This window comes from Vigna umbellata, chromosome 5 (assembly GCF_029865625.1).
Source record: "Vigna umbellata cultivar VRB3 chromosome 5, Vumbellata_1.0, whole genome shotgun sequence".
Classification (NCBI taxonomy): Eukaryota; Viridiplantae; Streptophyta; class Magnoliopsida; order Fabales; family Fabaceae; genus Vigna; species Vigna umbellata.
Window position 1 is genome coordinate 41151112 of NC_142169.1, and position 24878 is coordinate 41175989.

At 36.9% G+C, this 24878-nt stretch overlaps 1 pseudogene; it reads left to right on the forward strand.

Moving 5' to 3' along the window:
* The first annotated feature begins 9840 nt into the window (after positions 1-9840).
* On the forward strand, positions 9841-10501 carry LOC148198362 (phosphoribulokinase, chloroplastic pseudogene; annotated as a pseudogene).
* The last annotated feature ends 14377 nt before the right edge of the window (positions 10502-24878 follow it).

The window sequence follows — 24878 nt, forward strand, 5'->3', positions numbered from 1 at the left end:
GTGTGCTTCAATGTGGGCTGCTGCACCAATTCAATTAAATTCAGCTCATGAGGTGCTTGCTGGACGTAGCAGCGTGGATCTTCCAATTGAAGCACCTTTTCCATTGTGGGCCAAAGACTAAAATCACCATAGTGTCCTCTTTCTTGTGCACACTTCTTTTATGAAGAGTCTTGAATTTAGTGACAACCTTCCAAATGTCCCAAATTGTATTTCCAAAATTTTCCTATAATTAATAAATCAAATAATTAGCCTCAGATCATTCAAATTAATTAAAATAAGAATTTCCGGTCAAATTACGCACAATTAGTAAACACGGAAAAATATCGGACATTTAAGCATAATTTCCTGATTAATTCTAGCACAATAAACTAAGTGAAATCGAGAAAATATTGACTCATCATTAAGTACCAAGTCTTGCCTTGCCAGAAATGTCTTAGGCTACTAACTAATTACCCCTTAAACTAAAATCACCTTTAAAATCAAAGGACACGACTCAAAGAAAAACAAACACATTCAAAGACTAGACTCCTAATTACGGACTCTAATGTGGTAAGGCTTAGAGTTTAATCTCTTTTAGCCTATCCATCCCTAAAACATGAACATATCAAAAAATTCAAACAATCAAAACAATTAAGAGACCAGCGGACTCTAATAACCCCTACGTGAAACACAAATCAAATCAATATTTAAAGTCTACTCCTATGGTGAGGCTTGTAGCTTTGGCTAATCAAGACACACTCACCTGTCTAGCTATGCTAAAATTAAAGCAAGTAAAGTTGCCAAGAGTTTGAAAGAGCACCAAGGACTCTTCCAAAGCACTTGGACTTTATAAAAGGCCTTTTTACAAAACAAGCTAAAGCTAACAGTAGGCTAACACAAGCCTATTACAAACAATTTGAACAAATCAAATACAAAGAAAACAACTATGCTAGGCTGCTATGGTCTTGGTCCACTTCATTCGGCTTTGTTGCTCAACTTTGTTGCTTCTGGAATCAATTGTCTTGAATCTCCTTGCCAGTCCCATCCTACAATCACAAATCACAATTTTGATTAGTGCACCGTTTCCACATAAACATCAAGAGGATTAAATTTACACAATATAAAAGATTCTTCCCTTTTCTCCTAGTCTCGTGCACTTGATGCAGCTATATAAATTTCTTTTGCTCTCAAATGACAAACTGCAATCAAATATTCACACTCAATTCAGCAGAGCAACCATCAATGCTATGAATTTCCAACTAAGACAGAAACAGTTAAGCAATCCAGAGGTAACAAACTTAAGCAACTCCCCTAATTAAATGGTTGGTCTAGCTTGCTCTAAACACTACTGAGATTCTGCTGCTACTTAAAATTCTTGACTCCAAATATTTATCAACTCTGCACACAACAACACACCTATCCTACACTTTCTCCCTGCACTGATTGAGTTCAAATCTGCACACTGAAATTACACCAATTCCAGCAAAATACACATAAACATGGATATTAAACCAGATGCAAATGGGTGTAGTTCAAGGCTGAAACCAAACTGATTAAACAATCATTCCAAATTAATCAAAACCTGATCAAGCCAATGGACAAAAAAGTGATATGATGTAATGCAGAAAATTCAGCTAAGATTAAACAATGAATTTAAATAGAATGGAAATCTGCACAAATAAATCTCAACTCTTTAAGCTCTCAAATCATCACATTGAAATTCTGATATGCACTCATAGGCCAATGTACTCAATCTTCATCAGATTCAAGACCCAACTTCCAACCTGTTGCAGCTATTTAAATGCAGAAGTAAACATTTAAAACACAATTATGTAAAAATTGATTCTCTCATACAAATATGCCAAGGAATTGGGCTAAGTCAGCCTCACAAAACTCACAACACTTAGGCTTCTCTTTTGAAATTTAAAGCACTCAAAATGGAAAGGTTTGGAAGGGAGATTCTCCCTTGGCAGTTGAAAGCTGGAGAATCTTTCAGACCACCACCACCTAAGATGCTACCAAGCACACAAACCTTCTTTCAAATTCCAGAAACCAAAGTGTAAAAGCTTCTCAATCAAGAATGGCTAGGCTAAGGTCAAAATCAGAAACCAGAACAGAACAGGACAGCCACAAGCAATGGAATGACAACACAGAAGAGCAACTGACTCAAGATCAACTCTAGACCAAATTACAAAAGCAAACAAAAGCTCAATTAAAGAACAACAGATCAGAGTTCACACGTGAAAGACAAAACCAAGACAACCAACAATTGACAAACAAGAAACAAGGTTAGTTAATAAAGGTATGCACAACAAATAGAGCCTAAGGAATAGAACTAGAAACACATTAAAAACACAAGAAAATCACAGCAAGTTGAATCATACATGACCAAACAGATTTGCAACTGAAATAGAATAATGCATTGCCAATTGCTCTAAAATGTTCACTCCAATCCATTTATATGATAAACTAGAAAAAGGAGAGAAACATTAAGAGTGAAACTATGTTGTGAATTGCACTTGCCACTTGACTCTTTATGTGACTATACTTTCACTTTCTTTTGCTACAATTCACAACATATAATTTGATTTCTATTTCAATTCAACTTCACAAGATATAAGTCATGATAGAAACAAATGATTCAACTTAAAAAAAACTACAGAATTTTAAACAACACCAAATGCAAGACACAAATGACTCTAGAATTGAATACACCGAATTCCAGCAATGATCTACTACTGAAATGAACAAAAACAAAGCAAAAGACTAAAGCAAGGAAATATGCAGTTCGACCAACTACAAATGAGACTCTACTAGAGTTTTCTCAGTGCAACCAAGCTTTGCCAAAGCAATTCATTGCTTATAAAGTATGCACATGGTACTGGCTCAATCAATCAAATGCATCTCAATGCCAAATTCTCAGTAAAGTGCATAAATAACCATAAACAAATTATGCACTAAATTAGTGTTGTGAACCAATGCAAAGCTATCAACAAACATTAACAGATTCAAAAAACATGAGATTCATTATCTCTACCACCGAAATCTGCCACCAAGCTCATTAATCCAATGTCATAGCTTATATATGGTGAGCAGAGAACTTACTCAGTGCAGGCAACTCAAATGAATCACAAAACATAAGCAATAACTGGTTAAGCTAGAATTCAAATGACAATTAAAACAAACCACAAGACTAGAACATGACAGAATAAGATTGAGAAAATAAAAGACTCAAACAAATTGGATTCACCGAATAAAATGATATAAGACTCAAAGCACAGATTAGACTTAACACAATATTGAAACCTAAACGGATATGAAGAGATTGAATCAAAGAAAGAGAGTGAAGGAAAAACAATGAACAACACTGAAAACTGAACAAAAAAATAAACACAAAAATAGAAACGCCACTCAGAATCAAAATCAAAACACAAAACTAGAACAAAGACAGAGACACGAATCAAACTCAAACAAGAATCGAAATAGAGATACTTACCTTTGACGCGTGAAGCGTGGACGAAACCGAAGCTCTGGTGCCAACTAATGGACAAGCGTCCAAGGAGATGACGAATGTGCGTGTCGCGAGCTCCTTCGAAGCTTGTTGACAAATTTATGAACACCAAAAAATGGCGCCACAAACTTGTTTAACCCTCGACAAGTATGACCGAATCGTATCAAGTAATAAACTCGGTAAGACCAAGTATCGTTCTCCCAAAGGACTCACGGCCTAGTTAGTTATATAATTTCTTGATTATTTAAGACTTGTGAATAAATTCTTGAGGTTTCAAATGCAAAAGACATTAAGTAAATATGTATGCATGAGTTTTGATCAATGGAAAAGATGAACATAAACACTTGAACGAATTAGATGGATGACTATGTTATTGGGGTTATCAATTTCATCTTATCCACTCTCATATATTTTTAGGAATTCATCATTATTTTCATCAATGCTAATGCCACTATCTAAATCACCTTGCAAGAAGGTGATGAAAAATTTATGAACACCGAAAAACGGCGCCACAAACTTGTTGAACAATCGGCAAGTGTGACAGAATCGTATCAAGTAATAAACTCGGTAAGACCAAGTATCGTTCTCCCAAAGGACTCACGGCCTAGTTTAGTTATGTGATTTGTTGATTATTTAAGACTTAAGAACGAAATAAGTGAAGTTTAATATGCAAAACAGAAAATAAACATGTATGCATGAATGTGATCAATGGCTAAAACAAAATACAAACACTTCAATGGAATATATGGATGAGTATGTTGTTGGGGTTATCAATTTCATCTTATCCATTCTCATATACTTTAGGAATTCAACATTCTTTTCATCATTGTTAATGCCACTCTCTAAATTACCTTGCAAGAAGGCTTATCCCTAATTACGAGTTCATACGATTCCTAGCATTCCTAATAATTAGTTCTTTTAGTGCAGGAGCTTAACGGCAACCAATATACTATTGTGAGAAATTCCCCGGATCTAGACTTCCCCGTACGTTCTCATATCGACACAATCAATAATCATGCATTTAATGAGTTAAACAAAGCAAGCATTGAGCAAAGAGGAAAAACCCTAACTAATGATGAAAGAAAGCATAGGTCTTAAATATAAGATGTAAAAACAAATTCCATATATGAGAGTTTCACAAGACTACATTGATTGATCCCCAACAACTATACAAGGTTTAGTTCACCATATTCATGGTGAAACTAGATGAATAATAATGAAAGAATGAAAGATAAAACCCTAGAAAGGTGAAGAGGTAGCCTGAGCATCCAAGATCCTCCTTCAAAGGGGTGGAAGAGAGAGTGTTTGCTTCGTTTCTGCCAAAGATACAAACCCTAGGACGTCCTAAAGCTTATATACTATTCTAAAATTACAAAAAATTTAGGCCCAAGCCCATAAGTGTGCCGCTCAGCGGTAAAGTACTGCTCAGCGGTAAGTGCGTGAGTTGGTTTCTTCCCTTCAGCGGCCATTTTGCCCCTCAGCGGATCCCCCGTGAGCTTCTGAGTGCCGCTCAGCGGTAAACTGCCGCTGAGCGGTAGTTGCGGCTTCTCCTTTTGCACTTTTTGATGTCTTTTCTGATTTCATTTCTCTCCTTCTTCACTTCTTTCACCAAATTCACCTTAAAACCTGCACAAAAACACTAAAATCAAGCATAAACCTGTCCAGCTCTCTTATTTATGAAAATATGAATAAAAGCATGATTTCAAGCTAGTTTCTAAGTGTTAAAGGTTGCTTTTAGTATCAATTTCAAGCATGAAAATAACAGTTTTTCAACTGTTATCAGAAGGCCTATCCTTAATTACGAATTCATACAATTCCTAGCATTCCTAGTAATTAGTTCTAAAGTCCAGGAGCTTAAAGGCAACCAATATGTTATTGGGAGAAATTCCCCGGATCTAGATTTCCCCGTACGTTCCCGTATCGACAAAATCAATAATCATGGCAATGAATGAGTTAAGCAAAGCAAGCAATAAGCAAAGAGGAAAAACCCTAACTAAAGATGAAAGAAAGCATATATCTTAATATAAGACGTTAAAACACAAATTCCATATATGAGAGTTTCACAAGACTACATTGATTCACTAAAAAAAAAAGGACATTACCGAAACCCAAAATCCCTCGGAAACAACCAAAAGCCGTCGGTAAATCCCTTGTCGCTAACAATTACCGACGGTTTCTGCCCTTCGGTAATTACCGAGGGCCAAAGGCCTTCGGTAATGTCATGAGATTGGTTTTTACCGAGGGGCAGTGGCCTTCGGTAAGTGGCACGAAAAAATTACAGATTACTCTGTTTTTTATGAAACCAACCACGCAATCAGACCTGCATAATGATCTACATAATGTGCATCTCAAAGATATATACAGATTTTCAAGCACAAACAGACCTGGATAACAATTTTCAAGTATATACAGATCTACATAATGTGCATCTCAAAGATGCAATCACTAATCAATATCCATAGAACATCCATTAAGAAATAGAACATGCATTAATCTATATAACATGTAATTTATAGTTAAAACATAAAACCATATTGATGTCCTAACATCCAAAGTTATCTAGTTTTATAACATCGAAATGATCTAAATTCCAAATGTTTGTAATATCCAAATGTTTGTAATATCCAACAGTTTCTATAAGAAGTAAAAACAAAATCAAACTAATAATGTACATAGTCTTCATCAGAATGATCTTCATCATCCTGCTCTTGTATTGATGACTGGACTGGTGTGGGTTGGACTGATGAGGGTTGGACTGATGAGGGTTGCTGGACTGATGTGGGCTGCTGAGGGGCAATGGGTGATGACGAGGAGGGTCCTGACTGTGCCGAAGGGATATGCTGTACGTTCTGTGAGGTCTCAGGCAACACTCTCATGACCAGGGCCTTAAAGTTTGTAAACTCTGCTCTGAGATCAGTGAGCTCCTGGTCACGTTGCTCCAATGCTTGCGTGAGGCGGACAACAACCTCCTCAGGAGCAGTGGTGGAAGAAGAAGGTTGGTGCTTCAGAGTACCTCCTCTCGATGTTGTGTAGTTTGCAGCAAGTTGTCCTGCACCGTACAAGCGACCCTTTTTCTTGCCACCGACGATGTCGACCCAGCACTACGTCCTACGGATGTCATCTTCTGCATTACTCGCATCATCCGGTGTAGGAGCTGACTCATGTTCAGATCTAACGTGTGAAAGTCTCGTAGAAAATTCTTCCTGTTGAAACATTAAAAGCAATGTTAGGGAATGACATAACATAAATGAAAAATTAGTAATAGTAATAGTGTTATTTGCTTACATGAGTCTTCCGAGATCTTTCATCAACGAATTGATTAGTACCTTTCCGAACATGAGTCTGTGCAAAGACCTCATCAACATGGACCGCTCGTCCCAGAGCTTGTGCTTGTAACAAAATTGACAATTATAACTATACATACGAAATAAAAAATACATAAGTGGAGCCATGAAAGCAAAAGTTAGGGAATGAAATTTTACCATACGAATGGCATGCTCATGAATGGTTATCGACCCATCAGTATGCAGGGTGCCACCCTTTTCAGATGCTTTGTTCCTCTGGGCTTTGGCACACTTATTGCGAAACTCTACTGTATTCCAATGAGCCAGTAAAGAGTTCCAAATTTGTTCACCCAGCCAGTAAGGGCGCTGTCCTGCATTGCGGGCATCCCTAAACATCTCTGAGAGCCGATGAGATGCTTTCATGTGGAAATTTCTGTGTATTTGACTTTCATGTTCAGGTTTCCACTGCACCTTCATCTGTAACATTAAAGAGAACAAACATTGATTACAGAACATACTAAAATAAGAGGGACAATTAGTTTAGTGGATTGTTCACCTGAAAACGCTCCCAGAATGGCTTTTTGTCGTCGTCAGGTATTGCTCCCCAAGTAGGCCATGGACTTAAAAATTGTTGCTTAATTGAACGTGTGATGGCCTGGGAAGCAACCCTAGATGGAATAAACCTGCATAATAGAAGTCATTTCAATTACAGTAAGGTATAAACATCAAATTATGTGAAGAGATTAATATCTTACCCTTTACCATACGGCTCAATCCATGGTCGATCATGGAGGGGCGGGTCAAGACCATCTCCATCACCACTTGAATCTGGCTCAGCAGATGGTGTGACAGTCTGAGAAGGCGGTACAGTAGATGAGGAAGGTATCGAAGTAGGGACAGGGAGAGGAGTGGGGGTAATAACCACAGGGGAAGGAGTGGGGTTTATAATCACAGGAGGAGGAAGAGGGTCTACTGTAGGGGTAGTAGAAGGGTGTGCTGCAGGAGTAGGAGAAGGCTGTACTGAAGGGGTAGGAGAAGGCTGTACTATAGGGGTAGGAGAAGGCTGTACTGTAGGGGTAGGAGGAGGCGCCATAGATGATGTACCGGGGGCAGCAATGCTAGGTAGTGTATCAGGCACCCTAAGTACATACTTTGGTGCCTGGCGTTGCCTCTTTTTAGGCCTTGCTACCCCCTTTCCTTTATCAGGACGTTCTGAACCTTGTCCTGTCATTACTGCATTGGAATGGTTACAAATAAAGGGAGAAAAAAGAAATGAATAAGGAAGGATCAATGTATTTTAAAGTCAATGTCTAAATAATTGCATACAACTTTTAAAAAAGTATTTTAGATAACTGTATTCAAATGATAGTTCAATTTGCTACAATAGATGTCCAACATTCAATCGTCGTCATCTTCATCTTCTTCATCTTCTTCTTCTTCATCGACATCATGATCATCATCTTCATCTTCTTCTTCATCATCATCTTCATTTTCTTCTTGTCCTTCTTGTTCTTCGTCTTCATCTTCTTCCTCTTGTTCTTCATCACCTTGTAATTCATCGCCATCACCATCAGGGTCGACCAATGCGGTTATACGTTCAACTTCAATAATTTCTTGTGGTTGTGACATTTGGTCAAGTTGGTAGGCAACATCTTCCTCAACCTCATTTGAGTCAATGCGACCTCTAGGCTTGGTTTGTATTGCTACAACCCAACCACGTTTGTCAATATTGCGGAATGGTGGATATGGCACATAATAAACCTATCGGACATTAGTTGGTAGAATGAAAGGATCAAACGGTTGATATCTTAATCTCTGGTTGAGTTCGACAATATTAAAGCGTGGATCAACTCTAGTACCAGCTCTAGAAGGATCAAACCATTCACAATAAAAAAGTACTACTCTGTTTGGAGAAGTAGTGCTGTTGTACTCCAGCTCATATATTTTATGAATGATGCCGTAGAAATCATCATAACAACCCTCTGTTAGGCCCTTCACATACACACTACAATTTGATGTTTTCTTTCCTTTAGACCATTCTTGTGTATGGAATTTGTAACCATTGGTGAAGTAAGTGTGCCATTCTTTGACACATCTCATTGGCCAATTCGAGAGATGTCTTAATTCTTGAACTGTGGGAGTTAATGCCTGATTAAAAACCTACAAATACATCTTGGTGAAATTATGACAGCAAGAGTCAAATTAACCGATTTCTAAACGTACGAAAAAATACAGACCTGATTTCTAAACCAATGGGGAAACTCAGAGTGTATTCTAGCAGAACTATTTCCTTCTGTGACTTGCTCGACGACAAGAAATGAGCTAGTACAAACGAAATTCGTTAGTGTATAACAATTGTGTCGTTGGAAAGATAAGAGATGGATGATGAAATACTCAAGGTATGGTTTCACTTCAGTGCAATTGATTAAGACATGGACATGAGTAGAATTGAATTCAGCATCAGTTAACCAATGTGTGAACTCTTTCCCTGCGTGACGGCCAGTTTATATGTTACACTATGCCATCATTCAGATTATTGTCTATGTCATTATATATAAATATGAGGCATGATGAAGAAATATGAGGGTTTCCCATCTCTGAGTGGAAAAAAGATATTGAACGAGTTTATTTGAGTTTCTTTTACAAAAAAAAAAACATAAAATAATTATTATATTTTTCTAATGTTGTTTAATTAAAAAAAAAACCTAAAACAATTTATTTCATAAGCTAGTTAAAGTAATATATTAAAATATATGGGTACCAAACTGACTGAAAAAAACAACACTTTCAATAAAAACAACATTTTTATAATCAAAATCAAATATAAGTAATTTTTCTTTTGTAAAACTCACATATATTAAGAATTAATTTTGAAGAATACTGTGCATAATAATAATTGTATCTTTTAGTACTTACTTTTACTACTTATAACTTCTTTTAGTAAATAGGAGGCTATATCTTTTAGTACTTATAACTTCTTCGAATGTAACTCCCTTAATAACCCTCCAACAGAGGCCACTCCAACATCTCTTGTATGAAAATTCTCTAGAGGGGGAAAAACAGAAAATGCCAGCTTTCACTCTGTACTCAACACAATCTCTCAGCATAAATTGCTCCATCTCAACCCCATCAAAAACACAACTGATTTTTCACCAAAAGCGGGTACTATTCTACAGCACAAGGGAGGAACAACAACAGGGGTATCAACAGTGGCAGAAGCTATGTGATAAAATCTGCAGCAAGTGACCAACACACAGTGCTGATTGGTCTGGCTGATGACTTAGGTTGTGGAAAAACTACCTTCATGAGGAGGCTTACCAGTGTGTTTGGAGGAGCATCAGAACCACCAAAGGGTGGCAACCCTGATTCCAACACTATCATCAGTCACACCACTACAGTCATATGCTTGGATGATTACCACTATTTGGATAGAACTGGCAGAAAGGACAAGGGAGTCACTGTCCTTGACCCTAGAGCCAACAATTTTGATCTCATGTATGACCAAGTTAAAGCAATCAAAGATGGAATTGCTGTTCAAAAACCAATCTACAATCATGTCACTGGTCTCTTGGACCCCCCCTGACCTCATCAAACCTCCCACAATCTTAGTCATTGAAGGTTTGCACCCAATGTAAGTTTCTCATTTTCTCATTTCATCGTTACAACCATTTCACTGAATTAATCCTTCTTTTATTGAACTTTTGAGGAAAGTTCTGTCACTCACAGTTTAACTTTTACATTAATTGAAACTTAGGAATAATGTTTAATTGTATTCCTCATTTTCTTTGATTTTCCTATACTACGATTAAAGGTTATTTAAACTTTATAACTGGCATGCCAATACCTTGCCCCTCATTCCAATTACAAATCAATCTTTCTCAATCAAACAAGCACATACACTATGCCACAACAAAGTCATACAGATTTAACAACATTCTAACTGATAACCAATTTTTAAACGAACAACTTACCTCAACCGAGATAGCCTTGACAGCAACGCCCTACAACGGCCACTCCAACGCAGCCCTCAACCAAGTTCCTTCAACCGTATACTAAGAAGTTAATGAAAAGTAGATGAAGGCAGCAACACTATCTAAGCTTTACCAAAATGAACATGACAGTGTCAATGAAGTTCTGTGGAACTTACCTCCGACAAAGTCCCTCAACCTCCACCACCACCCCTCAACGAAAGAACTAACCTAGGACGAACCCTAGCCCCAGACTCCCGAAAACCACCACGCACCGTGAACCAACACCGATGGACACACCACTGACCGCCGTGACCAACCACCGCCGGTTACTCACCGATAAAGTGACAGACCGTGAACCAACGGAGGCAACCGTGTGAAGAGAGGGAGGATACGCACAAAACGACGAGGCTGATGAAAATGATTTTGGGGCACGACGAACCTAATTTCTGACTTAAGTTAATGAGGTCCTTACCGAAGGCTTATAAGCCTTCGGTAATTACCTCTATACCGACGGCCTCAAGGCCTTCGGTAAAATGTCGTCTGTAAATCCCAATTTTCCAATAGTGATTCCCCAACAACAATACAAGGTTTAGTTCACCATATTCATGGTGAAACTAGATGAACAATAATGAAAGAATGAAAGATAGAACCCTAGAAAGAGGAGGACGTAGCCTGAGCATCCAAGATCTTCCTTCAAGGGGTGGAAAAGTAAGTGTTTGCTTCGTCTCAGCCAAAGATACAAACCCTAGGACGTCCTAAAGCTTATATACTATTCTAAAATTACAGAAAATTAGGCCCAATCCCAAAATAGTGCCGCTCAGCAGTAAGTGCATGAGTTGTTTTTCTCCCCTCAGCGGCCTTTTCACCCCTCAGCGGAGCCAACGTGGGTTTCTGAGTGCCGCTCAGCGGTACTTGCGGCTTCTCCTTTTGCACTTTTTGATGTCTTTTCTGATTCCATCTCTATCCTTCTTCACTTCTTTCACCAAATTCACCTTAAAACCTGCATAAAACACTGAAATCAAGCATAAACCTGTCCAACTCTCTTATTTCTAAAAATATAACCAAAAGTATGCTTTCAAGCTAGTTTCTAAGTGTTAAAGGTTGCTTTTAGTATCAATTTTAAGCATGAAAATAACAGTTTTTCAACTGTTATCACATCCCTAATAATTAATTCTGAAGCACAGAAGCTTAAAGGCAACCAACCCTCACATTCCTATGTTCAGGCGATATGCTATTAGGAGAATTTCCTCGGATCTAGATTTCCCCATACGTTCCCATATCGACAAAATCAATAATCATGACATCGAATGAGTTAAACAATGCGTGATTAGGAGTAGGCTTTCTTCACCGAGACATCAGGTTTAAGGTAAAGTAGAAAGTGGCATTAACATTAATGAAGAAAGATGAATTCATGAATACATGTGAGTGGATAGGATGAATCAGAAACCCCAACAACATCATCATTTCATATTTTACATTTATCACTTTTGCTTCTTTCAATCCAATTGATCAACACTTGGAGTCATATTTATTTTTCAGTCTTTGCATCTAAACCTACAAGATTTCGTTTACAAGTCCAATTTAATCAACAAATCACATAAGTGTTTAGGTTGTGAGTCCTTTGGGAAATGATACTTGGTCATACCATTTTAGTATTACTTGATACGATTCGGTACACTTGCCGAGTGTTAACACACTCAAGCAATTCATAAATCATGCAACTAAATAAGTTAAATAGAGCAAGCATTGAAACAGATGAATTCCCTAATAATTAATGAAAAAGCATATAAATTAAGAATGAACTCAAATACATTAGAGTTCAGAAGGTTACATCATTCCCCAACAACAAATAGAGTTTTGTTCCCCACAGACATGGAGAAACTATATGAATAATGGAAAAGCATGAGATAGTGAAACCCTAAACGTAGAAGAGTGTGTTGTTGTATTGCTCCAATCAGAGATACAAAACCTAGAGCGCCTGGGTCCTTTAAATAAAGTTCGAAAAGAGTAGAAACACGCCTAGGTCCAAAAGAGTCGAAACAGAGCAAAAACTAGGTCGGATCTGTGACGCACGACGCTCGGGCGCCCCATTTAGGGCATCTGGGCGGTAGACGGTACTCATGTAGGGCATGATCCTTCAATTGGTCGCCCAGGCTTTAGGGGCCACCGCCCGGACGGCCTAGGAGGGCCCCCAGGTGGTGGACGTCAATTTTTCGAGGCTCAAGCCTCGGACAAGGCGCCCAAGCTTCGTGCGGTTCCTCCTTTAGGTGCTTTTCCAGTCATTTCTGAGCTCTAACTCCGTAGCATTTCATCTCTACTTTCCGCATTCTCTCATTACCTATAAAAACAAGGGTAATTAGTCATAAAATCATCAAATTCAACCTCAACTCTCTTATTCACACAATTGAATGAAAAAGCATGAGTCCAAGCAAGTGTCTATGTGAAAAAGGGTGTATTTAATATCAAAATTACATCACAAATAACGGTATTTTCAACTGTTAACACAAACCCAAACTTAGAACTTTGCTTGTCTTCAAGCAAAACAAAATGTAACTCAGCTGTTCAGAATAATCACTACAATGACTCAACATTTTTCAAAAACTTTTTCTTTTAGATAAGGAATCACTTTTATCAATTGAGCATCAAGATCTCAATCAAGATGTGCAAATGCCTTAATTCAATCAAAATCAATGTGATGCTCATATGTTTTCAACAGATGCTATCCTTAAGAATGATCAATCAACCAAGCAGAGATGCAATTAGAAATTCAGAGAACTACTCCTCACCAAAGAAAGTGTTTCACTCAAGCACTCAAAAGTGTATCACTCAAGCACTCAAAAGTGTATCACTCAACTCACAGGTGTATAGTGAGATCTCTCAATCACTCTGCTATCACAATGTCACACAAATTATTTTTGCCTTTCATTTAACCAAAATCAAACATACTCACAAGTAGGTTTTCATCACAAGGGCTTTTCTTGGCTTGTAACTTGCCTAGGCTAAGAAGAAACATGGTTTTTCAGGAATGCAAAATCCTTGAGTTAAGAGAGATTTTTATGAAATTAACAATTACACACAGGTTCTCTTTTCAAGATGATCTTTCCCAACCTTTTTCCTTTGTAGTGAGCTTTTCTTTCTTTTCTTTTCATTTTTCTTTTCTTTTGATTTCTCTTTTTCTTTTTCTTTGTGCTCACTGCTTATTTTTCTAGCAACCCCAAACTTGAAACTTTATCAATACCTCACAAATATTTTCAACTCAACTCAAGGTAAAGAATTTAAAATAGGGTTTTCAAAACATGCTTAAGGCTAAAGGTTCAAAGGATGCAACAAACTATTCTCTTTTTGTTTGGAAAAATTCATGAGTAGGCTAAAAAAATAAGGGTTAACAAAAGATGACCTTGATCATATAAAACCTGCAAGCAAGTAGTTCAATCACAAAAAATTTGGGCAAAATCATTCATGCTTCCAAAGTATTGCAATTATTCATAACAACTCTAAAGCTCAAAGCTCACACAGGTAAAGTCTCAAGTCCCAGAATTCAGAAAAACATCCTACTTAGTATCCCAATAAAATTTTATCTGAAGCATTTGTTTCACATCATGCATCATCTCAACATCAATCAATATACTAGAATATCACAAAGCAATACTCATCACAAAACACATCATAGTTGAATCAAAGTAGTGTAGTCCATTCAAGCAAAGTATAATAAAAAAACAATTGATTAAAAAGAAAACAAATAACAAAACATAAAATTAAAACGAAAACAAATAACAAAACAAAAAATTAAAAAGAAAGGTTTAGAAAGCTGGGTTACCTCCCAGTAAGCGCTTCTTTAACGACACTAGTTTGACCCAGTCTTCATCATCATAGCATCCACAGTAAATGTTGTCAGTAACATCCATCAGTAGATATCTAATCACATAGCATCCATCCATAGATGCTAATATTTCTTATCTTCATTGGTATTCCTTAGTAGACACCAATCTTTCTCATCTTTATCGGCATCCATCAATTGATGCCTAATCACCTAACATCCATCAGTAGATGTCTAATCATCGTCCTTTTCCATAGCAGCATCCGTCAGTAGATGTTGTAGAAGCATCCATCAGTAGATGTTGTCATTACTACAATGAGAAGCAGCATATAACCTAAAAAAAGTTCAAACACACAAAAACAAAATCAAATCCAAACCACACAACTAAATTAAAAAGAAAAAAGAAAATAAAAAAAAACAAAATAAAAGATAAAAAAACTTTTAGAGACTGGGTTGCCTCCCAGCAAGCGCTTCTTTAACGTCACTAGCTTGACACCATTAAGCTCAATCTGGATCACCCAATTCCAACTTTAATCTTGGTGTTCTCCTTTCTATCTCCATACCAACTTATGTTCAGCAGCTTCCTCTTTGTACGCTTGACTTCAAGACCACCAATCTTTTGAAGTATAGATAAGGGCATCAAGTTGATACTGGATCCTAAATAAATTAAAGCTTTCCCTCTTTCATGACTCCCAATAGTGCAGGGGATATTGAAATTTCCCGGATCTATAGCTTTTGGAGGAAATGCCTTCTGCAAGATCAAACTACAATTGCTTTGTACCTCAATTGTTTCTTCCTCTGGAATTTTTCTCTTTTTGTTGAATTTCTTCAGGAAGTTAACATAATCGGGTACCTATTGCAATGTCTTAGTCACATGAATTTTTATCTCCAATTCCTCTAAGATTTCCAAGGATTGCTCAAACTGTCTTTCCTTCTCTTCCTTAGAATAATTCTTTGGGTAAGGAAGAGGTTTTCCATATAATTCTTTCTTTTTTTCCTTATCCTCTTCCTCTCTTTTTTTCTTTTCTTCCCTATCTTCTTCCTTTTCTTTTCTCTCACTCTCTTCTTCTTCTTTCTCTATATCTTTCTCTTTTTCACTCAAACTTTCTTTTTCTTTTCTCTCTATTTTTCTCTCATCTTCTTCCTCTTCTTTCCTCTCCTTTTCTTTTCTCTCACTCTCTTCTTTTTCTTTCTTTATATCTTTCTCTTTTTCACTCAAACTTTCTTCTTTTATCTCTATTTTTCTCATCTAAAAACTTGCCACTCTCAGTGATAACGACGTTGCACTCCTCTTTAGGGCTAACTTCCATATTGCCCCCAAAATCATCCAACTTCTGAATTATGAACCTAGAATGCACCTCCATCCTTCTGCATGTTGCTTGAGTGTTATTACGATGAGATTCAGACATCTGTATGAACTATTGAAGCGTGTCATCCAACGTCGCCCCTCTTTCTAATATAGAGGGTTGTTGCTGCCATTGTTGTTGTGGCAGCCTATCAAATTGTTTGGGAGCTTGAGTGCTTTTGTGATGAGAATCAGACATCTGCATTAACTGTTGAAATGTGTCATCTATCTTAGTCCATCTTTCGGATATAGAGAGTTGTTGTTGCCATTGTTATTGTGGTTCTCTATAAAATTGTCCGACAACATGCCCAAAGTGACTTTGATCCATGCTTGAGTGAGGTTCCCACCAGTGGTTGAAATTACCTTGGTGGAATTGAGTGTCCATATAGTTAACTTCTTGTCTGAATTGCATCCTGCAAGCACTAGACACAAAACCCTAAAAAATATTGTTAGCACAAAAATAAAAATAAAAATAAAAGATACAAAATTAAATAAAATAGAAGAAAATAAAATCAAATAAATAAAATAAAATAAATTAAAATAAAATAAAGCCAAAATTAATTAAGAATCACACAAATAGAATAGCTTAAACCGTTGGATATGTTTTATGCTTGGTTTTCATTGTTTTTGCAGAAATTGAGATGAATTAGATGAAAGAAGTTGAAGTAGATTTGGAGATGTCCTCTTCTCTTTCTAGGTTTTTCTATCTCTTGCATTCTTTCATTCCATTGTTCATCTAGGTCTTCCATGACGATGGAGAACTAAACCTTATTTGTTGTTGGGAAAGATTTAACCTCTTAAACTCTCATGTATTGAATTGATTCTTGATTATATATGTTTTACTTCAATAATTGTTAGGGTTTTTCCTTTACACTCTATGCATGCTTTGTTTAACTCATTCAATTGCATGATCATTGATTTTGTCGATATGCGGGGAAATCTAGAACTGGGGAAATTCTCCTGGAAGCAATATTACCTAGACATAGGAATAGGAGGATCGGTTGCCTTTAAGCTCCTGTGTGAATGTAATGCATGATTAATTGCTAGGGAGACAAGACATTGTGAACTAGTAATTAGGAGTATGCTTTCTTCACCGAGACATCGGGTTTAAGGTAAATTAGAAAGTGACATTAACATTAATGAAGAAGATGAATTCATATATGCATGAGAGTAAATTAGGTGAAATCTAAATCCTACAACAATAGCATCAACTTCATCCATTCATTCTTGTGTGTAGCCTCAATTGATCAAATTGCATTCATGTTTATTTTATTGCAATTGCATCCAAAAATCCCAAAATTTATTCTTTAGAGTCTTAATTAGTTGAGTAATCACATAATTGTTTAGTGTCGTGAGTCTCTTGGGAAACGATACATGGTCTTACCATTTATTATTACTTGATACGATTTGATACACTTGCCGAGGTCTTAACAAGTTTTTGACTCCGTTTTCGAGGATTGAAAATTTGTTTATCACCTCTTAACCTCTCCAAGATCTTATCCATTAAAGGAAGGAGAAAGTGATCCTTCCTTGTAGCATTGTTCAACTTTCTATAGTCAATACACATCGTCTATCCAGTAATAGTCCTTGTAGGTATGAGCTCATTTTTCTCACTCTAAATAACTGTCATCCTGATGACAAATTTATGAACACCGAAAAACGGCGCCAAAAACTTGTTTAACCCTCGGCAAGTGTGACCGAATCGTATCAAGTAATAAACTCGGTAAGACCAAGTATCGTTCTCCCAAAAGACTCACGGCCTAGTTAGTTATATGATTTCTTGGTTATTTAAGACTTGTGAACAAATTCTTGAGGTTTCAAATGCAAAAGACAATAAGTAAACATGTATGCATGAGTTTGATCAATGGAAAAGAGGAACACAAACACTGAACGAATTAGATGGATGAGTATGTTGTTGGGGTAATCAATTTCATCTTATCCACTCTCATATATTTTAGGAATTCATCATTCTTTTCATCAATTTTAATGCCACTCTCTAAATCACCTTGCAAGAAAGCCTATCCTTAATTACGAGTTCATACAATTCCTAGCATCCGTAATAATTAATTCTGAAGCACAAATGCTTAAAGGCAACCAACCCTCATATCCCTATGTCTAGGCAATATGCTATTGGGAGAATTTCCCTGGATCTAGATTTCCCCGTATGTGTCCATATCGACAAAACCAATAATCATGACATCGAATGAGTTAAACAATGCATGCTTTGTGCAAAGAGGAAAAACCCTAACTAATGATGAAAGAAAGCATGTATCATAAATATGATGTTTAAACACAAAATTCCATATATGAGAGCTTCAATAGATTAAATTGATTGCCCAACAACAAGAAGAGTTTAGCTCACCATATTCATGGTGAAACTAGATGAAATACAATGAAAGAATGGAAGTGATAGAAAAAACCCTAAAAAGAGAAGAGGAGAGTCGTCACCATCTCCAATTCTACCCACAAGGGGTGAAAAGTGTGTTTTGCGTCTTCTCCAGCCAAAGATACAAACCCTAGGACGTCCTAAAGCTTATATACTATTCTAAAAAATACAAAAAATTAGGCCCAAACCCATGAAAGTAACAGAAAACCGGTCCAAGACCATTTAGAATGGTGCTCAGCGGTATTTTACCGCTGAGCGATACTAGCGCATGATCCATTTTGCCCCCCAGTTGCTATTTTGTACCTCAGTGGTGATTTCGGCACCTGAAAACTGCTGCTTAGCGCCAAATTACCACTCAGCGCCACTCGGTCGCACTTTTTCTACATTCTGGTTGACTAGTTGACTTTTCTGGTTTCTGGTTGACTTTTCAGCATTCCAATCATTTGGTACTTCAATTCTTCTTTCAAATCATTCAATTAGCCTACAAAATCAAGGGAATCTTGCACAAAACCATTAGATTCACCTTTAACTCTCTTATTAACAAAACTAAAGAAAAAATATGAGTTCAAGCTAGTTTCCAAGTCTTAAGGTTGTTTTTGGTATCAATTTTAAGCATAAAAATAACAGTTTTTCAACTGTTATCACAACCCCAAACTTAGAACTTTGCTTGTCCTCAAGCAAATAAGATGTAACTCAATTTTCCACCAATCCATATAATGGTTCACCACAACCATTCTTGATTATTCCCAACTTTCTTTTGCATTGAGCTTTTCTTTTCTTTTTCTTTTCTTTCCTTTTTCTTTTTCTTTTCACATGCTTAACTTTTAACTCAATGCTTTTTATTTTCCCTTTCTATTTTCCAACAACCCTAAACTTGAACATTTATCAATACCACATAATATTTTACCGCCGAGCGGTACTAGCGCATGATCCATTTTGCCCCTCAACGGTGATTTTAGCACCTAAAAACCGCCGCTCAACGCCAAATTACTGCTCAGCGCCACCCAGTCGCACTTTTTCTGCATTCTGGTTGACTTTTCAGCATTCTGGTTGACTAGTTGACTTTTCTGGTTGACTGGTTGACTTTTCTGGTTTCTGGTTGACTTTTCAGCATTCCAATCATTCGGTACTTCAATTCTTCTTTCAAATCATTTAATTAGGTTACAAAATCAAGGGAATCTTGCACAAAACCATTAAATTCACCTTTAACTCTCTTATTCACAAAACTAAAGAAAAAATATGAGTCAAGCTAGTTTCCAAGTCTTAAAGGTTGCTTTTGGTATCATTTTTAAGCATAAAAAGAACAGTTTTTCAACTGTTATCATATCCCACCTTTCTTTGACACCACCTGTACTGGGCTTACCCACGCACTGTCAGAAATAGGATAAATAATACCAGTCTCAAGTAACTTTAGCACTTTTTTTCTCACCTCCTCCTTCATCATTGGATTTAAGCTTCTTTGTGGGTGGCAACTGGTTTGTAATCATCCTCCATAAATATTTTGTGCATGCAATAAGTAGGACTTATGTCTTTGAGATATGAGATTGACCATCCAATAGCTCCTTTGTTGGCTTTCAATACCTCTACCAACTTTAATTCTTCTTTTAGGGAGAGAGAATTACTAGTGATAACTGGTTTGTTTCCCCCTTCTTCTAAAAACACATACTTCAAGTGTGGTGGTAACATCTTCAGCTCCAACTTACTTTCCTTGACTTTTTCTTTTGTGTTGATTTCTTCCATTTTCACCTCATGCAAAGGGACTTCTTTCAACTCTTCCAAATCAGTCAAGCCCTCATTAATCAACTCTTCTTCTTTCTCATTCAATTCTTCACAAGTATCAACTAGCGTTTCCTCTAAAGGAGACATGCCACATACCTTCTTCTCTTGCACCATGAAAATTTTATCAAGTGTGTCAAAAACATTGAAATTTACTTCTTCATCTTGCACTCTCACCTTCAATTTGTCATTTTCCACAACAATCAAAACTCTTGCAGTCTTCATAAAAGGTCTCCCAAGAATAAGAGGCACATTCACATCCTCCTCCAACTCCATGATAACAAAGTCCATAGGCAATAGAAACTTGTCTACCTTCACAAGCACGTCTTCAGCTACCCCATAAGGATATTTTAGAGATCTCTCTAGTAGTTGAAGAGTCATCCGAGTAGGCTTGAGTTCCAAGCCTTCAATCTTCTTAAACATAGAGAGCGGCATGAGATTGATACTTACTCCCAAATCAATTAGTGTCCTTCAAACAGAGATATTCCCTATAGTGCAAGGAATGGTGAAGCTTCCTAGATCTTTTAACTTGGGAGGTAAAAGCTTTTGTATGATAGCACTGTAGTTTCCTTGTACTTCAATGGTTTTCTCTTCAGTGTATTTCCTTTTCTTAGTGAGGAGTTCCTTCAGAAATTTAGCATATGAAGGCCTTTGTTGCAAAGCTTTAGAGCAACGTATGTTAATCTCCAATTTCATGAAAATCTCCATGAAACGCTCAAACTTTTTTTCCTTCTCCTTCCTAGAATAATTCTTTGGGTAAGGAAAGGGTTTTTTATACAATTCTTTCTTCTTTCTCTCATTCTCTTCCTCTCTTTTTTTTCTTTTCTTCTATCTCTCTTTCCTTTTCTTTTCTCTCACTCTCTTCTGTTTCGTTCTCTTCCTCTACATCTTTCTCTTTTTCACTCAAACTTTCTTTTTTTTTTCTCTCTATTTTTCTCTCATCTAAAATTCTACCACTTCTAGTAACAACGACTTTGCACTCCTCTCTAGGGTTAACTTTCATATTACCCCCAAAATCTTCCACCTTCTAAACTAGATGACCAATCTGCATCCCCATCCTTCTGAGTGATTTTTTACTAGTGATGCCTTATGTTAGCTTCGTTAGGTTGAAGATGACGATGGAGGAAGAGCAACCATCATGCAAACATCGTCACTGTAGCCACTACGGGTGTTGGGTTGAGAAGCACCTTAGAAAAAGAAACCCTAAACACAATTTATAAATAAATAAAAGTAGTGTTTTTTACACCAGTTATAATTAGAAAAATATCGAAAGTCTGCTCCAATATTACAAAAGTGTCATCACATTACTTTCAATGTCGGTTCTGGTTCCAATGAATATAGAAAATTTTTGTAATTTATAACAAAATTGTCACTGCATCACTTTCTATACTGGTTCTTAGTTCAACAGTTACAAAAAACATTTCATATTATTTATAAAATTGTCATCATGTTATTTTTTGTACCTGATGGATTAAAACTGGTATAATAAGTCGCTATACAAATTATTTTTTTTACTAGTAATAATAAGGTTATATATATATATATATATATATATATATATATATATATATATATATAAATAATCATACTTCTTTCAATTTACATCTTTCATACTAATTTTTAATACTTAATTAAAATCATAAATTTCAGACTTTGCCTTTACCGCCTACTATTTTGTTTCATGCGAATTTGTTAATTGTAGCATTCTTCAACTAATTTTAAACTAGTAATTACTTCAACATCAAGAAGTGTCAAGTAATCATGGAAATTCTAAAGCATGGGACATCATGTATGTATTGCAACTAACAACATAGAATTATTGAAGAAGGATACGTGAAAAATGAGGTAGTTGAACATTGAATTATTGAGGTAGTTGGTTGCTCATATGCAAACTTTTGTAATCTTATATTTTAATTAATAACAGTATATAAGGTATATTGTAACCAAACGGATATAAAAGTTAATATATTAAACTTTATCTCGTGATAATTTTTTAACGAATAAATATATATCATAGATAACATTGACATGTTAGATTTAATCTTTGCTCACTAAAGTAAATAATTATTTAAATATGTAAAAACTATAAGTTATAAGGTAACTATTTGATACGCTGTCGTTGAAGCTATCAAATTAATACTACTTTTCTAGGCAACTTCAGTATTGCCAAGTAGTATTCAAGTAAGTAGATAGGGTTAAAGTAACCCTGAGTCGTCTTCCAACGAATACGAAATTGCCTTTTAATATTTGAATCTTATGAATGCAATACAATGTTCAAGAATAAAAATGATGTTTGGAGAAGGTTTAAAGAACAAATAAGAAACTTAAAAACAGTTACGATGAAATAGGCTAATTCCACTGCTTTTCCAAGATAGATTCATCATCGATTATTCATGGATAATTGTTCAATTGATTATTGTTTAAGTTTCAAATTAATTAAAGTACATTCTTAATTAATTTGAGGGCGATCATGCATTTAACCAAAGTAAATTCTCAATCAAATGCAAAACCTTTCTAGATTATTCACAATAAATTCAACCAAAGTACATTCTCAATCAAATTTTATTGTGTTTAATCATGTCTATTCTTAAATCTCCTAACCAAGTTAAAAGTTAATCAATAAAAGTAAATTCTCAATTGATTATAGTTAAAATTATTACTACCAACCAAAGTACATTCTCAATTGATAGTAAAAACCATTTAATCATATGAAAGTTCCTAAATTAAATCAAAGTAAATTCTCAATTAAACCTAGAAACCTTAGAACTCATATAATCAATATGCATGTAGATTCAAACACATTATGATGCAAAAATCTTTGCTTTTAACAAGATAGAGAGATGAAAGACATAGAGAGAACAACTTAAATCAAAAATCAAAGTAAACAATTGCATTAACTGAACGTAACCTTAGAATCCGTCATGGAATTACAGCAGAATAGCCCTAGATGCTTAGCTCTCCATGAATGGAGTTGAATACAAGATGAAAGAAAAGTGAGAGGAGTATGAGAGAATGAATTAAGTGAAGTCCCTGGGTCTCTTTATATAGGGCTTGATTGGGCTTGGACTATGAGTATTCAATTGATAGAATCTTTTATCTTATATCTTCCAAATAACTAAAAGATTTAGATAATTATAACATTATTTGGAAGATATTTTCTGTTGATATTCCCAAATTAAATTAATTCAACAACTGAATTTTATCTTTTAGCCTTTCTAAATTTTCAAAAATGCACAAATACCCTGAAATTTCCTCTATGTACATTTTAGCCCCTTCAGAAATCTCCAAAATTGCTCAAAGGTCCCTGTTTGACCAGCTTTGACCAGAGGAAACTTGTTGACTAGCTTTGACTGAGGGGAGACGCGGCCAATGAGGTGCTTCCACGTGTCCACTACCTTTCCACCCAAAATTAGGGTTCTGCAGATTGGGGGGAAAGGAGATTTGTTCTACCACGAAAGAGAGAACGCATTGTTCTCTACGCGAGAACGTGGAAGCTTCTGTTTCTGGTTTTTCTGAGTGCAGGTTTGAAGATGAACGGAGCTTGGATGGCAGCGGCGTGATGGTGATGAGCATGGTGCGCGACGGAGAAGTTGGAGTGCGCGACCTGGGAATCGCTTTTGATGGTCGCGCGACTGGGTTTCGAGAATGGAGAAGATGAAGATGATCGTTCCTGCGGCGGCTTTAGGTGTGCACGAGGCTGATGGATCTGGTTAGGGTTCTTGCAGGTTTCGAAATTGAAGGCGAGCGTTGGTGAAGGAGATGACGGCCATGCGAGGAGGTTCTCTCGATGGTGGTGTTTCGTGAATGGAGGAGGAGCTCGGTTGCGTCAATGGCTGCCTATGGTTCTCTGTGTTTACTTTGCAGGTAGTGGAAGAAGAAGCTTGAATCGCGAATAGGAAGGCACGATTTTGGGGTTTCTATGGATGTTTTTCTGCATTTGAGGTTTGATGGCGGTCTCGCGATTCTGGTAGAGCGACGAAGATGGCGGTGTGCGTTGACGGTTGTGCTGTGCGAGGAAGACGGAGGCAGCTTCACGGTGGCGGCCTGACTGGTATTCGCGGCGGCTAGCTGGAACTTGCGAGAAAGAACATGAAGATGGCGCGGCAAAAGTATGGTGGTGCGCGACGTTGCGGCGCGGCAGAGGTTGAAGAAATCGCAACTTCGGAGGAGACGAACGGTGCTCCGGTGATGGTGGCGGCGCGGATGGAGAGGCGGCTCGCGGTTTCACGGTGATGTAGCGGCGTCTTGGTTGAGGCACCGTGGTGGTCCGTTGATGCGCCGGCGAGAAAGGAAGGAGATGATGTTCTGGCCGTGGCAGCGACTTGCGGCATTGGCGGGAGCGGTGGAAGCGGAACGACGGCTAGGGTTTCAGTGGGTGGAAGATGATGCTCATGTGTTAGGGCTGAGGTGTCATGGGTGGTGATGTGGCAAAGCCTGATTGGCCCACTAATTAGTGCAAGGATGACTGATGTGGCATCATCTGGACTGTTTGATATGTTAGTGGAGGATTTGGCTTAGGAGGGGTATGGGTAAGGAAATTTAGGAGGTGTATTTAGAATAGGGTTACTATTTGACTTAGTATTGGGCCTGTTTAAGAGAAGAGGGGTGTATGTAGGGAAATTGGGAGGTGCAAGGGTAACAGTTGCCTGTTTGGCCCATCTGTACATTATTTTCCAAATAAAATCTGATTTTGGGCCTTGAATTGCCATTTGGACCACTAGAACTTATAATTTCAGCTGCACAAATAAACGTAAGAACATCCAAGAATATTTTATGTGCTAAGACTCACTTTTTACGTCTCTTTAATTA